Below are 7,705 nucleotides of genomic sequence, written 5' to 3'. Positions count from 1 at the left end.
GGGGGGGGGGGAGGAAAAATTGGGAGGTGATAACTTTTTTAAGAATAATGTTTAACTTTGTTTTTTTTTCCTTTTCATTCATTTTTCTGATTTTAAACTTTTTTTAGTTTATCATATATGATGTGGATTTGACGTGTCATCGACCTTAGGAGTAACGCGTATTTTCGGAGGGGTTTAAGACATATGTTTTACTCGAGTTTAGGTATCCAGTTGAAACTTTGTGGAGTACAGGGACCGCAATGTCAAATCGGTGTAAGTACAAGTGTCTATTAGGCTATTCTGCCTTTAATGATTGAGATCTTTACATAAATAGTCGGTCGTATTTACTATTTATTTTTTCTAGTCAGTATATATAAATTATAAGCTGATTATATATGGTTATACATATATTATACACCCTTCAGTTATTTTTAGCTTAAGGGAATGGATGAGCAGTTATTTAGATTAATTTTTCTTAATAATTTGCATTTACATTGCACTTACTTTCTAATTATCTCAGTAAATATTTTACAACATAGCATTAGCCCAAAAGAACATAGAAGAAAGAAAAGAAAACAAGAAGAAAAGGCTTTAGGCCCACATTCTCGCCAAAAGAGCCCAAGTAAATGGGCCCATTTCGTCCAGCAATAACCACCAAACCCAACTGAACATGGAAGACAAGGCTTTAAACTAGCATATAATTTATTGGGAAGTCTACGTTATATATATATATATATAAATCCCTAATTAATTTATAATTTCTAAAATACATGAATTTAGAAGTAATGGTAATTATTCCTTTGGCAGAATGGCCTAAATGACACTTATACTTGTGTCACTTTGTCATGCCAGTCATTTTACTTTACTTTTTTTCATCCAGATACTTTAACTTATTCAAAATCGATATTTTAAACCCCTCTGACCTGTGTGTGTATCTCACTTGCTTGACGTGGATGTCTCATCATATTCCGCGTCATTTTTTATATTGTATCTACTAAAAATACTTATTAATACTATTTTCATAAAGAAAAAAAAAAGAAAATTAATGCATCCATCTCATCTCCCTTCTCTCAAATTAGGGCTGCCTTGTGCTTAGCAGTGCACAGATTTTTTCTTCCTTATCCGTATCATATCCCTTCTTCCTGAAAGGGTTTTATCCGTTTATTAGCTGATGAAGCAATTTATATTGATTTTCGGCTACTGAGCCAATGATTTAATTGGAGAAGTTGCAACTTGCCAGAGATAAACAGAATGATTGCATATGATATAATTGATGATTATTGGCCTAAAATATTTGGGCGGAAAAAAACTGCAGTACATCCTATCCAAAGCACAAGAACTTCTATTGAGTTGCAGAGGGGGGAGAGAGAAAATGAGGAGTGAGGTCGTTTTAGACGGCTAGTTTTGCAATTCCGTCAATTACATCACTTTCTGCCGTGAAGAATCAATGTTTGTTTTCACGGCGTTAAATTGAGACGTCTCAGTGGCTCTGCTTTTGTTTATAAACGCGGGGTAGGGGGGGGGGGGAGGGGGGAAGAAGAAGAAGAAAAGCGTACAGGGAAAAGGGAGATGGGGGTGGAAGAAGAAGAAAAGCGTAACAGGGAAAAGGGAGATGGGGTGGGGGTGAGGTGGAAGAAGAAGAAGCGTACAGAATGTCTCTTTGCTTTTTTTCTTTTTCTTTTTTTAACTTATTTTATTTTCCATTCTTATTTTGATGATTTTTTCTCCTTATTTTAATTATTTCTTCTTCAAAATCTTTATATGCACGCTCCTTGGTCGCATGAATTACACATACTTTGTCCAGCTCAACTATTTTGTTGCCACATGTGCTTGGTCAATGGTCAGAGGGGTTTAAAATCTAGATTTTGAACAAGTTAAAGTGTCTGGATAAAAAAAAGTGAAATAGGAGGACTGGCATAACAAAGTGACACAAGTATAAGTGCCATTTAGGCCATTCTGCCTATTCCTTTCGATGTGGCACCATACAGATATCATGAGTCAAACAAGTTTTTCTATTTACTGGTATTTTGTCATATACGATTCGATCAATCACATTCACAAGTCTTGATGGTACGTACATACACTTGTCCTTACCAAGATCTTAGTAGGAGTATATAATCTGTTAAGTTTAGTGGATCTTAATTTTGGTTAATTCGGTTTAATTAATTCAACATTTCGTTCAAAAGATAAACAAAACCAATTATCAAATTGAAATGAATTTAATTCAATTTTCCAACCGGGTTAGATATATGCTACATATACCTAATAAACGAAAATATTCTTATGTGAGAGAATCTTATTTTATAACAATATGAACTATGTGGACATCAATTTGATAAGGAATTTTGAATGTTTTGCACATCTTAATAAGATTTGTTGCTTTATAATACTCTTATTTCTGCGTTAATACAGTATATATATTACTACATTTAAGTCATTTTGTTTGACTTAAATTTTATTGGGTCAATCTAAAAAAGTGATTTTCCTCTTATTTTGTAGATCTAATATAGGTATAACAATGGAGGGCTATTTTTTTTTAACTACTTTAAATTCAAGTCCGGCTTCATATTTCATTTGTTGTTTTTTCAAATATTAGCGGTCTAATTGTAAATTTTGTTGAAAACAATCGAGCAATCAACCAAAATTAATCAATTTAGAAAATAAAGGATTAACTGTGACGACCCAAAGGGTCATCACTTGTTTTCTTATTCATTCTGTGCTTCCGAGGCCTTGAAAACCTCATTTAGGGTCACCTTGATTTGCGTGCGCAGTCCGGGCGCGTAGCCGGAAAGCTTAAATATGAAATTTTGTGAAAAATGTTAAGTTTTGATATTAAAATGAATAAATTTTACTTCGGTCAACATTTCGGGTAAACGGACCTGGACCCGTGATTTGACGGTCCCGGAGGGTCCATAGGAAAATATGGGACTTGGGCGTATGCCCGGAATCGAATTCCGAGGTCCCAAGCCCGAGAAATGAATTTTTGTGTGAAATTATTTTTTGGAAATAATTAAGGAAATTGGAAATGAAACTTGATTAGAAGACTATGGTATCGGGCTCGTATTTTGGTTCCGGCGCCCGGTACAAGTCTTATATATGATTTAAGCACTTTCTGTAAAGTTTGGTTGAAAACGGACGTCGTTTGACGTGTTTCGGACTTAAAATGGAAATTTGATGTTTTATGAAATTTGGAAGAAATCATGGATTTTGAGGCTTAATTCGATGTATATGATGTTGTTTTGGCGATTTAATCGCACGAATAAGTCCGTAGGATGTTTTTGAGGTTGTGTGTATGTTTGGTTTGGAGCCCCGAGGGCTCGGGTGAGTTTTCGATAGGCCACGGGGTGAAATTTTGGACTTAAGGAATTGCAGGCCTGCAGGCTTCGCATTTCCCAAACTTTTCTCGCAATTCCCAGGTTGTTCGCATTTCCCAAGCTTTGTTCGCAATTACCAGGCTTCGCATTTCCCAAACTTTCTCGCAATTCCCAGGCTTGTTCGCATTTCCCAAACTTGTTCGCAATTCCCAGTTCGCAATTCCCAAACTTTTTTTCGCAATTACCAGTTCGCAATTCCCAAACTTTGTTCGCAATTCCCATATCTGCAACCTGTATTTTCATACTTAGTCGAATTTTGAACCACTTTCACCATTCTTTCAAAACCCAAACACACTTAGGCGATTTTCCAAGAACAAGACTTCTTCCAAATTAATTGTAAGTTGATTTTTACTCATTTCTTTCAATCATTAACATCATTTAACATGTTTTCAACTTAAAATCAATGATTTTCATGGGTGAAATTGGGGGTTTTGGGTTGAACCTAGGTTTTTCTAAAATTGGGGATTTGGACCTCAATTTGAGGTCCGATTTCAAAACAAATCACATATTTGGGTTTGTAGGAACATGGGTAACCGGGTTTTGGTTCGAACCTCGGGTTTTGACCACGTGGGCCCGGGGGCGATTTTGGAATTTTGGGCAAAACTTTGGGAAATTCATTTTTTTGCATTCAAATTGATTCATTTAGAGTTTATTGATGTAATTAAGTAATTTGTGATTAGATACGAACAAATTGGTGGTGGAATCAAGGGGTAAAGCTATAATTGAAGCATGAATTATGTTCGAGGCATCCAGGTAAGTGTTTGGTCTAACCTTAGCTTGAGGGATTAGGAGTTGCGTCCTATTTGCTATTTGTTTCTTGTTGAGTACGATGTATAGGCATGGTGACGAGTATCTATACGTCGGTGTCGAGTATGACCATGAGTCTTATATTGTGATTTCCATGATTTCGTTGTATTATTCATGCCTTAGTGAAATTTTTTATTTGTTGTGTAAAATTGTGAAAAGAATTGTGGCCTATGAACGTTGAGGAGCGTTGCCTCCAGTTGTATAATGAATTGTGAAAGTATAAGTGAAAATTGAACCTCTAAAGCAGCGGCTCGAGTGATGGAGTGAATTGTGAAGTAAAAGTGAGAAAGAGGAGAGATCATTATGTTGCCCCCTTGCCGGGCTATTCTTGAGTTGTGGTTACCTTGTATGGTGTTCTTAATTGATATTACGGATACTTAGGTTGATGATTCTTTGTGTTAGGTATGAATTATGGTTATAGCTGAGGCAGTTAGATGTTGGGACAAGTTTGGGTATAGCTGAGGCAGTTAGGTGTTGTAACAATTTTGGGTATAGCCGAGGCAGTTAGGTGTTGTAACAAGTTTGGGTATAGCTGAGGTAGTTAGGTGTTGTAACAAGTTTGGGTATGGCTGAGGTAGATAAGTGCTGTGACAAGTTTGGTTATAGCTGTTTCTTTTTCCCTTGTCGGGATAGTATAGACCTTTTGATCCCTTGCCGGGACTCTTGTTATATTTGTAAATATTATATATGGATTTGTAAATATTATATATGGATCGGTTTGCACGCCGCAACAATATTCTATATGGATCGGGTTGCACGCCGCAACAATATTATATATGGATCGGGTTGCACGCCGCAACAACATTATATATGGATCGGGTTGCACGCCACAATAATATAATGAAATGGGAGCGGGTGGTACGCCTACCACGAGATATAATAAAATGGGAGCGGGTGGTATGCCTACCACGAGATATAATGAAATGGGAGCGGGTGGTACGCCTACCACGAGATATAATGAAATGGGAGCGGGTGGTACGCCTACCACGAGATATAATAAAATGGGAGCGGGTGGTACGCCTACCACGAGATATAATGAAATGGGAGCGGGTGGTACGCCTACCACGAGGTATAATGAAATGGGAGCGGGTGGCACGCCTGCCACGAGATACATGAAATGGGATCGGGTTGCACGCCTGCAAGAGATATGTACTGACAGTGAAACCTGCTTTTATTTCCCTTATCCGTGTTAGAGTTAAATTATTGATGTTCTTTATTATTCTCTTGATATTCTGTTTTTACCTGTTATCCCCCGAAGCATGTTCCCCCTCCCATCCTTACTTGCTTATACCTGCTTTACTTTCCGATGTATTTTATATAACTGCACAGGTTTATTTGATAGTCTGGTCCTAGCCTCGTCACTACTTCGCCGAGGTTAGGCTAGGCACTTACCAACACATGGGGTCGGTTGTGCTGATACTACACTCTGTGCTCTTTTTCACAGATCCAGGTCCCGGAAAGCCGTAGTAGCTCGGGAGCCAGCCTTCAGTTCACTGAGACTCCGAGGTAGCCTTGCAGGCGTCCGCAGGCCCGGCGTCTCCTCTATTTTTTATTTATGATCTGTTATCTCTTATATTCGAGACAGACAGTGTTACTTTCTTTCAAACGGTTGTATGTAGTAAATCTTAGTAGTCCGTGAATGTTGTGACACCAATTCTGGGCAGAGGCACATGTGGATTTTTCCTTATTATTTGGTTTATATCGTTTAAGACTTCTGCTAAATTACAAATTCCGCTGTTGTTTAATTATTTATTTCTTGTTAATTAAATTGGTAGAAATGGATTTTAAACAAAAGCATTTATGGATTCTAGATATGTGGCTTGCCTAGCTTCTACGAGTAGGCGCCATCACGATCCCCAATGGTGGAAAATTCGGGTCGTGACAAGTTGGTATCAGAGCCCTAGGTTACATAGGTCTCACAATTCACGGACAAGCTCGGTAGAGTCTGAGGGATCGGTACGGAGACGTCTGTATTTATCCCCCAAAGACTATAGAGTTAGGAAAAGTTTCACATTTGTTCTTTCCTGTCGTGCGGTCTTGTTTCTCAAATGCTAAATTGAAACCTCTACTCTTGTTCCTATGCGAATGACGAGGTCATGTACCGCTTCTTCAGTTGAGCAGCAGCACAGACCAGTGATAGATCAGCTACGTCTTCGGAGGCTTTGTGGAGGTTGGATAAGTTTCACCAAGCTCTTCACTACTACATTCAGCGGTGCATCTACTGAGGATCCCCAGGATTTTCTAGACAGTTGTCAGGAGGTTCTCAGGAACATAGGGATCGTGGAGACCAATGGGGTCGATTTTGCTACCTTTCGCTTGTCTGGATCCGCCAAGACCTGTTGGAGAGATTATTGATTGGCTATACCAGTTAGGTCACCAGCTTTGACTTGGGAGCAGTTCACGCAGCTATTTCTGGAGAAGTTTCTCCACATCACTCAAAGAGAGGTATTAGAGGTGGAGGTAGAGATGCTAGAAGTGGAGGTAAAGGTATTAGAGGTGGAGGTGCAGGTATTGTTCTGGTATGTGGTAGAGAAGCTTCGGTTCTATGTTGCGCCATATCTGGTCATGCCTAGTGATTCTTGCGTGCCCCTGTTTATGTGTCTACGCCGATGGGTGATTCTATTGTGGTGGATCGCGTCCATTATTCATGTATAGTGGTTATTGGAGGTATTGAGACTCGTGTAGATTTGCTTCTTTTGGACATGGTTGGTTTCGATGTTATATTGGGGATGGACGGGTTATCACCTTACCACGCTATCTTGGACTGTCATGCCAATACTGCGACCTTAGCTTTACCGGGTATGCCTCGTTTAGAGTAGAGAGGGACTCCCGGACATTCTACCCGCAGTGCTATTTCGTATGTGAAGGCTCGGCGTATGGTCGAGAAGGGGTGTTTGGCCTATTTAGCATATGTTCGTGATTCTAGTGCTGAGGTTCCCTCTATTGATTTTGTGCCTGTTGTTTGTGAGTTCCCTGATGTTTTTCCTTCAGACCTGCCGGGTATGCCACCCGACAGGGATATTGATTTCTGCATTGATCTGGTTCCGGGCACTCAGCCCATTTCTATTCCGCCATATCGTATGGCCCCGCCGGAGTTGAAGGAGTTAAAAGAACAGTTGCAGGATTTGCTTGAGAAGGGTTTCATTAGACCCAGTGTCTCTCCTTGGGGTGCGCCGGTGTTATTTGTCAAGAAGAAGGATGGGTCAATGAGGATGTGTATTGATTACCGGCAATTGAACAAGGTAACGGTCAAGAATAAGTATCCACTGCCGAGGATTGATGATTTGTTCGACCAGCTTCAGGGTGCCAGGGTATTTTCCAAGATTGACTTGCGATCTGGCTACCACCAGTTGAGGATTAGGGCATCCGATGTCCCTAAGACAGCTTTCCGCACTCGGTATGGGCATTATGAGTTCTTGGTTATGTCATTTGGGTTGACAAATGCCCCAGCAGCTTTCATGGACTTGATGAACCGAGTGTTCAGGCCTTATTTGGATTCATTCGTGATAGTGTTCATTGATGATATATTGATATACTCCCGCATC

This window comes from Nicotiana attenuata, chromosome 6 (assembly GCF_001879085.1).
Source record: "Nicotiana attenuata strain UT chromosome 6, NIATTr2, whole genome shotgun sequence".
NCBI classification, from domain to species: Eukaryota; Viridiplantae; Streptophyta; class Magnoliopsida; order Solanales; family Solanaceae; genus Nicotiana; species Nicotiana attenuata.
This window is presented reverse-complemented; position numbering follows the sequence as displayed.